We start from the raw sequence: 10844 nt of genomic DNA on the forward strand, positions 1-10844 counted from the left end.
AACTTAGTGCTGGTCGCTAAGTGCCCCACAGACCCTCAAACACACAACACAATTTAGTGTCATTTCTCGCCGCATACACATTTAAAAGCAATGGTCCCGCAGCGCGAAAGGAATGATTATTACTTGGTTTAATCGCAATGACAGCATATGAAGAAATGAATGTTTTCTGTAACTATGGCTTAGTAAATGACAATTGGACCGTGTTTGGTGCCGTACTGATCTACTCTGTTCCCACAGCGTTCCGGTGGCATCGGTGAGGAGATCAGAACATGCGGCTATGAAATATGAATGTTAGAGAGAATAACTTCTTGAAATGTTGTATGCCATAGTTAGATTAGATTTATTATGCAGCGGGAAGGTGAACACAATCAGGCTGTTAGAGGCTGGGTTGAGTCTTTGCACTGACCTATGAATTGTACCGTAACGGAAGAAGCAAGAAGAGGAACCAATGAGAACCTGCCAACGTATTCTATTGTATTGCTTATCCCAGTACGGGTATATATGTGAGTGCCCTGAAACGAGATGCCAGTCTGCGGTGTTCCTGTTATGCTGTTCGACGAAGGTCTCATTATTGATGCCGGTATCTGGTCCCAGAGCGCACGCGTATGTATTGACTGTACCTTATGACCTAATAATTGTACAATTTATTTTGCGCTCATTGTTAGATCATAGCGTGGTAACATCTGTAATTTTACCTGAATAATAATCTTTAGCGCGTTGGACCCCTATTCAACTGTCTTAGAGTATTATTAATGGTATATTTAAACACAATGCTAATTAGCGACTTCTTGTGGTTTTAGAAGGTATAGGCAGGTTTTGTCTTAGAGGTTCTAGGCAGGTGAATCTTAGAGGTTTATAGGCAGGAATGTACTAAAGGTTTATTTACGATTCAACAGTGGGAGGGCCCAAGGACAATTCCATCTTGCACCTCTTTTTTTTCTTTGCATTATGTACTGTTTGGGGCCTAGTTTTTCAAACTGCCATCCTGTCTGCCACTGCAGTGTCACTCCTAGATGGGCCACGTGTTTGTGCCGCCCACTCGTGTCGCTTAGCATAGTCATCCAGCATAGTCATCCAGCTACCACGGTGCAACCTTTTGGATATAAAAACACTAGTGTGAGGTGTGAGGTGTTCAGAATAGACTGGAAATGAGTGGAAATTAAGGTTATTGAGGTTAATAATAGCATAGGAGTAGAAAAACCCACAAATTCTGTGATTTTAGCTGTTTTTATGCTTATTTAAAAAAAAAATACAGATATAAAACCCAGAACCCAAAACACGGAAGGGTGGTTTTGGCAAAACCAATCCAGATCCAAAACACGAAGAAAGATCCAGATCCAAAACTAAAACATAAAACACCAAAAGTGGCCAGTGCACACCCCTAGTTACTACACATTTTGATGCCCTGTGGACATAAAGAGCATTGGTGTCCCCGATAGCAGCAGGGAGGGTGTGTGCCGGTGTGGCATAATTCAAATTAAGCCACATAGTAGTGCCTCTTTGTCACATTACACTGCAGAGTAGTGCCCCTCTTTCAAGTTATATCACACAGTAATGCCCCTTACCCCTCATTATGTTCCACACAGTAATACCCCTTACACCATGTTATGCCCAACTCAGTAATGCCCCTTACATATTATGCCACACACACAGTAATGCCCCTTACACATTATTCCACACTAATGTCTAGGCAACACCAACCTTTAAGCTTTCTCAATGGTGGGTATATTCCTGCTCATTGTCAGGTGTTTTATGGGCAGCATGCCCCCTTCCCGTTTCGTGTCCGTGGTCACCACTGTTCGCACATGCACAGGTGTAGGCACAAAGGGGGAGGGCACTAACGGGGAGAGATATGGTGCGGGTGGGGAGGGTTAGGGTTAGGGTTAGACTACAAGAAGGGAGGGTTAGGGGTAGAAGGGGGGAGGGTAAGTATACTTACCTGGCCCCTGTCGGGATACTAACCATTGGGATGCCGTTGACAGGAGACATCCCGACTCCTGTATACATACCAATTCCTGTATAGACTCCTGTGCTCATCAGTTAGTTGCTAAATAAAGGGCTGCCTAAATGGACAAAAATATCAGGGGTCCACTTTCCTAATGTATACTATAAATCAATAAGTGCAATTGTACCTTTTCACAGATTTGTATAGCCAACAATATCAGTTAAGCAATAATTATGTCATAAAAAAGTAAAATAGCAAAGTATTTAGGTGCGCTGTCACTATTGCAGCCAGACAGAGGTAGTCAGCCTCTAACCCAATGTATATAGAGAAAATGAAATGACTGGTGCTATGAACTATTGTATATGGAATTAATGAAAAATGAGTAAGAAGCGGAATTCTAATAAAACAATATTAGGCACATTTAATAACAATTAACATATAAATATCAATAAAAATAAAAACAAAAATAAATAAATATATTGATAGAAAATCACTGATTTTGGAGCATCGATGGTGAGTCAAAAGATTAATCTCTATCTATGGACATCCTGGGTATAGATCTTGAGATAGTGTCCAGATGAAAAAGTCAGGAGACAATATTATTAGGGTTCAATAACCGCAACTAATTACCAGTTTGAGATCCTTTGGGATGGCAGTCCAATTAGCAGATAACTGCAAGATTGATATCGATGGTGACAATGGTGAGACTGGTATTTAATCTTCAGTCCACAAGGATAGTCCCTCAGGATTGGGTCCACTATGCAGGTCACTGCAGTGCTGGTCGTTGGTAAAGATGTATAGACAATTGTCTCCTTACACAATGAAGATGGAACCTGGTATGATTACAAGGCTCCCTGGATCCACAATAGAAAATTCCCAATGTCCATAGAGAGAATAAATAGTATCTTAACGCATTTCGCTGGACGACAGGACTCCAGCTTGATCAGAAGCATAACTGAACTGACTCTGAAAAGCTCCATATATACCCCTTTGGAGGGTGTAACAAAAAACACCTGTATGTATAATCAATAGACTTCCGCTTCATTAGACTCCTTATCAACCAGATATTTGATAAAACAATGAAGACAATCCTTTTCTACATGACAATAATATATATATTTATTTGATACATAAAGAATAAATGTATTAACCAACCGCTTTCTGTTGTGCTGTATACTATTATTAATGAACCCATTCTGAATACTGATCCGATCACGTGACTTCAAAGTGTCACGTGATCAAATTGGAACCAATGATACTCATGTTGTGTTAAAGTTGGTTGCTAAGTAACCAAAAAGGGTCATGATTATCCCGGGTCATATGACCGCATCAGGTATATGTAAAAAGGCTAATATTATGCTGGTGGTATTAGAAGATAGTTGTTAATCAGCCATTTACTTTCCACCAGTTGCAATCATACCTGTTCTGATAGTTGTCACGTGGCAGACACTAATATTTATAATTTGTAAATAAATCAAATTCAGCAATCTATCTCTATTATGCTGTTTGCTGTTATCCATAAACCAGCTCTGGACACTAGTTCGATAACATGACTGCAGGCATCATGAAGTCAAGATCAGCTACACTCGTATCATGTTAAAACGGGCTGCCAAGCAACCAACTCGTCATAAGTTTCACCGGTCACGTGGCCTCATCAGGTGTCTATAGGAGACCAATACCATGCTGGTAACAATAGACTATGGTTGCTAAGCAACCTTATGCGTACCACTAGATACGGTTGTGTTTATTCACATAATAAAAAAGTTAGATAGCGTATAATCTTATAATAAACTACCTCAAGACATGACCCTTTCAGTTGTCTAAAAAATCAATAATGAGTCAATAACATTCTGCAAGGTTGGTAAGCAACCGTTACCAATGAGAATACTGATATTCTAAAATACAATGATAATCTATTAATGAATTAAGCTAAATGGATGGTAAATATCTGAGAACAGCCATCGATTATGTACCGACTTGTGGTTGTCTCAAATATTTAACCACTGAAGTCGAGATTAGGCAGATAAATATAACATAACAATATCTGCTAAAATGAATAGAATTGACGTGTATTACAAGTTAAGTCTGACAATACATATCAAATATATGATATGAAATATATGTCTCATCTTACAAACTAAACATATGTATAGGTTATATTATGATCATATTGTGTATATAAGAACAGTCACATTGATTACCTATAGCACAGTAATTACACAGTCCCTCTACATATGAAGTTCTGAATATATATCATCATCTTATTAGCCAATAGAAATGTCTCATTATATTAATAAATCTAAAGGAATATATATGAGATGTTTTAGATGACAGAGTTTAGTTCAATTGTTTCATTCAAACCCGTCGGATGTAAAGAATTAAATTGCAAAGTCCAATATACCTCTTGGCGACATAATTTATTATATCTGTCTCCTCCTCGTAATGTCTGTGGGATTATTTCGATCCCTACAATCGAAAGGCAGCTGGGATTACCATCATGTTTCATGGAGTAGTGTCTCGAAACGCTATGGTATTGATAGCGTTTCAAGATGTTACGCTTATGTTCCATAAATCGCACATGTAATGATCTAATAGTGCGACCTACATAATAAAGCCCACATCCACAGGTGAGTACGTATATAATATAACAACTGTCACAGTTCATAAAATATCGTAAAGTATATTGTTCATTGGTTATTGGTATCATAATAGTAGTAGTCCTTCTGTTTACATGGGAACACATTTTACATCTGGATTTTCCACATTTATAAAAACCAGTTGGTCTTTGAACTAACCAATCCGAACCCTTATCTTGTGTTTTATCAGTCTTTTCTATTCCAAGATGACTAGAAGCCAAAATGGTTTTGATCTATCTATTTTTCTTATAAATTATCTGTGGATTTGTTGGTAAAAGAGTATTAAGTAGAAGGTCCTGTTTTAATATAGGATAATTACGTTTGATAATAGCTTTAATAGCCGAAGCTTGGTTATTATACTTACAGATGAAAGACAGGTGTTTGTTGTCCTCATTATCTATAAACCTTGGTGTCTTAGGTTGAAGTAGTTTGTCTCTTTCCATTAGTAAAACCTCTGAAAAGGCTTGTTGTAATAAATCCTCCGGATAGCCACATTTTCTAAAAGAATTCAACATACTTTGAGCTTGTATCTTAAAGGTCTCTGTATATGTGCAATTGCGCCGAAGGCGCATAAGTTGGCCCTTCGTGATGTTGCATTTCCAAGGGCCATAGTGTGCGCTATCAAAATGTAAATATGAAAATGTATTGACTTCCTTGACATAATTGGAAGTCACGATCTGATTATCAATAATCTCGAGGGTCACATCCAGGAAGTCAATGTGGGTAGGGTGAAAACAATGGGTAAAAGACAAATTATAAGTGTTAGAATTTAGTGATTGGACAAAAGAAGTGGCAGAATAGAGATGCCCATCCCAAATAATAAAAAGATCATCTATATAACGGCCATAGAAGACCAGAGACGCAGCCCAGTCGCTCTCCCACACATGGGTGTTCTCGAACTCACCCATGTATAGGTTTGCATAACTGGGCTCGAATCTGGTCCCTATGGCCGTTCCCATCACCTGTAAATAAATCTAGAGCTCTTATGAAATGTAATGACAGTTACAACGAACGACCATCTAACAGTCTTCACAAACCACCTACCATGTTCATTTCTCAGTACAACACCACGAGTAACTTTATTAATTCTACTGTCAAAAAACTTTGGCCAGTAGTCAACACCGACAGTAACCTCAAACCATTATATTCTTCCAGAATTATGATGGGCTACAGGAGAGGTAGAAATTTGAAAGAATGGCTCGTACATGACATGATATTCCTACTTTTGAAGACCCACAGGGTACCAATTTTCTAACTCGCAAGCCTGGCTGCTATAAATGTATCGGCTGTACTACATGTAGACACATGGAAACTGGCTCCGATGTTGTCCATCCGCATTCAGGCAGACGCATTCCTATCAGGCATGTCCTGAATTGCATGAGCAAACATGTTATTTATATCATCTGGTGTCCGTGTGGCTTGGCCTATATAGGCAAAACATCGTGCACGATGAGAATCAGGATGGCGCAGCATCGCACGGCCAATAGACAAGCACTTGAAGGAAAAGACAACGATCAGCCCGTGGCAAGACATTTTAAAGAATTTAAACATTCATTAGCCACTTTGAGACACAAGGTTATCGATCACGTGCCGACTACTAAGAGAGGCGGTGATAGAGAAAAAACGCTTATTGCAGTTAGAAGCACGTTGGATACACAACATGAATACGGTTGCACCTTTGGGGCTCAATGAGACATTATCTTTTGCCTGCTTTCTGTAAATCATGCCTATTTTCCCTGGTGTTCTCAATTGGCTGCTTATATATCTTCATGTATTTAACACCATTTTTCTTATCAGACCTAATATATGTCTAGTCACTTGATTATTAATTTTTTCTGATGCCGTGCCCGATTTTGATTTTGAGCACTATACAGCTTAATGTCGTTGGATGTGAGTATTTCTTGCTTTAACCACTGTGGTTGATTGGTTCTATGCCTATTTTGTCTTTGGACCAAGGTTCCACCCTATGTGTGTGATCTATGACCCATTTTAGAGGTTATGATTGTTGGAGAGGCTGTTGGTTATTCTTTCTAGGTTTACTAACATACTCACACTGGATAAGCCCGATCCCGTCCGATCTTGGAAGCGAATCAGTGTCTGGCCTGGTCAGTACTAGGGTGGGCGACTCCCTTGGAATACCAGGTTTTGTAAATCATACACAGTTTTGAACTTTTTCCAACTTTTGTAGGGAGACTACCTCTTTCGGTCATTTAGGTCTTTTCCACACTTTACGTGGTGTGGTCCTCAGTTCATCACAGGCTATTTCCTTTATATTGCTGCAGTATTGTCTCACCATTTAATCCCATATTTGTACATATCTATTTATATGTGCAAGGTTTTTCAGACGCACCCTCTCAGTCCTGTGCCACCTGTACATCGTACAGCAACTATTTCTCTTTTACCCCTATGCTTTATTGAGCAGATCCAGCCTTTGTTGCGGGATCATTGGTCTGTTTAGTCCTGTTATTTATTGCATCATCTGAAACAGTGCTGCTTAATTCTTTTTGTATTATGTACCATACGATGATCATTGCAGTTTATATGTTATATGTCGTATAAGTTATGTTTTGTTTAGCACTCATGGTATATGTTCACTCAAGTTTATGTGATTTATTCCCAACACCTGTTGGCATCCTGTGTACTTTGATGCACTTATTACATTGCTGGATTTCACTTGTTTATCATGTTGATGTTATACACTGTCTCCTTGGTGACCATTTACATATACTCCGCCTCCTGCCCTGTAGTGGAAGCCGGTGGGTGTGCGTCATCTTCCCCAGCGTCACATGCCCGATGTAACGTGCATCGTGACAGTCCGGCCGCACCCTGATGACGTCATTCACCCGGCGACTATCAGGATGGGCGCGGACAGCACTTTACCACTGTTACACAGTCCTATAAAGGTATGTACTTTGTATCACTGCTGTATTCTTGATAAAAGTCCTCACCGACTGAAACGTCGAATCCTGTACACCTCTTGTGTACCTGAGTCTTATTTACCAAGTCCTGTGAGTGCCGCTGTTTTCTACACGTTCATACATCAGGTTCTCCTACCTCAGATGGCACCTGGGCAAGTACTGATTGGTACTGTGGAGTGCCGGCTCCAGTGACTTTATTTATATATTTATATATATATATATATATATATATATATATATATAGCCAGAGTCCTCCTATGAAAACCTCAGTTTTTAACTAAAAAAAAGTTGATGAAAAAAGAGAAAATATATGGGACAAAATATGTGTATATATAGTTCACATTAGATGTACTGTGTCCAAGCCACACAGTAAACAACACTCAGAGAGGGCTGTTGCAGCAATCCAACAGATCATGTTGTGGAAATATAAATAAGCATAAGGTACAGTACCTTAGCTTATCTTAAGTCCCATCAGCAGCTGCTTTATGCTCAGCAGCTTTACAAGCATCCTCCTCTACCCTGCCCAGTCACCAGCAGCTTGTAGAATCCCAGCCAGACAGAGGTAGGGGTCGAGGAGGCAGATCTTGCCGGTGCTTTTGCCGAATCAGCTGCTCCCTGTTACTAGAGGTACAGCTGGTCCTCTAGGGTATGCCGGTAGAACATGGCAAATGAAGATTTCTCAAATTTCAATGTGCCACGGTTGTCTCCTCTGAAGCAGTGGCAATTTTGGGAGAGACAATTTCAATAGTATCCATGTAGACGGACAGACCGGCCCATGCAGCCATCGGCCCATCTGGCATTTGTCAGAAGTGCCAGGTGGTCAATCCGGCCCTGCAGGTGGTCATAATAATGTGACTCGACTGTGTATATAATATATATACATACTTATTTGGTATGCAGTCTGGATGCCGACAGTCTAAATGCCGACTGTCTAATCCTGGCAAGGGTCTAATGACAGGCATCGACATCCCGATACCTGTCATTTTACCTAAGCCGGGAGCCCTAAGCCTGGCATCCCGATCGAAGGTAAGCCAGGAAGCAGGGCGCCGGGCGCAGACAGCTGCGGGGGTTAGGGTTAGGGGCTCTGGGGGGGGGACACTTAGTGTTAGCCACCCCAGCGGGAGGGTTAGGGTCAGGCTAGGGGAAAGGGGAGTTAGGGTTAGGCACCCCCAGGGGGGGCGGTAAGGCTTAGGCACCCCCCCCCCCTGGGACGGTTAGGTTTAGGCAGTGGGGAAAGGGGGGTTAGGTTTAGGCACTTAGAGGGGGGTTAAGATTATGCGTCCGGCGGTAAATCATATCGATCCCACATATTCTGTACATGTTGTATATAGAACAGGGGAGGTGGGGTTGCTTGCTGCTGGTTTCCAGGAGGTGACGGCTGTCCTGCCGCCACACCGGGTGGGTGGATGCTGGCTTCCCCATCACTGCTGGCCACAGTGATCGGGACACAGCAGCCGCGGCTACCCTCCGCCGCGGCTGCTGCTTCTATGGAGGTCACAGATGCCCTTGCAGCCGCACTGGGAGGGGGGTGCCACCGGGTCCTGATCATTGTGGCCAGCAGTGGTCAGGACACAAAGGAGGGGTAGCCGCGAGTGCAGAGGGACCGGGAGGAACCCTCTGATATAGGCGGCTGCGGGAAGATTAGCTTGCCACAGCCGCCTAGTGGTCGCTGGTCATCAGATGCGACCATGTTAGGGAAAGCCCAGCCTGGTGTGGTCGCATCTGATGCGACTGTGCCAGGCAAGTGGTTAATAAGCAATTGGTATCTTCCTCTTATGTAGAAATGCATTATAAATTGCTACATAGGGCGTATTCTAGACTTCTCACTGGAGTCTCTGATAATTCCAAGGGCCCTATCTATCAAAATCCGCAATTTATTTGCGGTATTAAAGCGATATTAACAAATTTATCACATGGATGTATCAACATCCGCATGCAGGGACAAAGCTTGTGATAAAGCTATGTCCCTGCGAATCCCCTCCGGAAACTTTTCACTGTATTTTTTGGAAAAAATACAGTGAAAAGTGTCTGTGCTTCTGTTGCCCCCACATCTGCCGCCACGCTGCCTTACAACCCCTGCTGCTGCCCTGCTCAGCTCTCTCCATCCCCTGACCCTGTCATCTTACCGCTGCTGCCACTGCCACCCCCCCTGACACTGGCCCAACCCACCGCTGACACTGGCCCCCCGCCGCCGCCACTGACTGCCGGTCACACTTACCTGTACCATGTACCGAGCGTTGACCTCCTCTGATCGGCCGATTAGCTGATGCTGCAGTCAGCTGAGTTGCAGGAAAATGCCGTCCGCCACTTTACTGCATCTCAGCTGGCAGCAGTTATCAGTAAATCCGCTTGATAGAGGAGACCACCACTCACCAGCTCTGGGTAAGTCTCCTTTTTTTTTGGCTACTAGGGCAGCAGCAGGAAGAGGAAGGCAGTGGTGGCGGTGGGCAGTGTAGGCGGCTGGGGGTGGTAACGGGGGCAGTAGCAGCGGTGGTAGGGAGATGACAGGGGTAGTGTCAGGGGATGGGAGCATCAGAGCCAGGCAGCAGCAGGGGTTGTATGGCGGCGGGATGTCAACTGCGGGGGATGGGGATTTTTTTTAAAGTGATCGGCTTGTGGTCTATTTAGACCACACAGCTGATCACTGGGACTCAGCTCCCGGCTCTGCTCTGCCTGTCAGAATGGAGCAGAAACTGGGGAAAGCCCTGATAATGCCATCTCCAGGTGGTGTTATAATTACAGGACTTTCCCACCTATTTTTTTACAATTTATTTTTAGTAAATCTCAGGCAGATCACATTTTCCATTCCATTTATGGGAAATGCGATCTGCTTACTAAAAATATGTGATAATTAGGGCCTGGAGTAGAATTTTACGAATTCTACTCCAAATGCCCTTTAATAAATGTATGTGGTACTAAAATAATCTGAAAAGGGTATGAAAACACCCTTTTTAAAAAATTTTAAGTAAAAATAATATTCATAAATAGTGCCCCAATTGTTTTTAGTGTTCCACCCCTGACGCTGGAATCAGTAGGTAATGCCGACTGTTGGGATGCCTCCTGTCAAAATTCCGACAGCGGCATCCTTATGGTTGGTATCCCGACAGGGGTTGGGTAAGTGTACTTCCCCTTCCTCCCCTTCTTGTAGCCTAACCCTTCCCCTCCCCACCCCGCACCCTATCCCTCCCCGTTAGTGCCTAAACCCGTCTCCCCCCTTCGTGCCTAAACCTAACCCTCCCCCCTTAGTGCCTAACCCTAACCCCCCCCCCCCCCTCCCAGTGGAGCCTAACCTTAACCCTCCCCCCTAGCGATACCTAACCATAACCCCCCCAAAACCTAACCCTG

At 42.8% G+C, this 10844-nt stretch overlaps 1 pseudogene; it reads left to right on the plus strand.

Moving 5' to 3' along the window:
* The first annotated feature begins 6615 nt into the window (after positions 1 to 6615).
* On the plus strand, positions 6616 to 6735 carry LOC148526631 (5S ribosomal RNA; annotated as a pseudogene).
* The last annotated feature ends 4109 nt before the right edge of the window (positions 6736 to 10844 follow it).

Source organism: Taudactylus pleione, unplaced genomic scaffold (genome assembly GCF_031769625.1).
Source record: "Taudactylus pleione unplaced genomic scaffold, aTauple2 ptg000095l, whole genome shotgun sequence".
In the NCBI taxonomy this organism is placed as follows: Eukaryota; Metazoa; Chordata; class Amphibia; order Anura; family Myobatrachidae; genus Taudactylus; species Taudactylus pleione.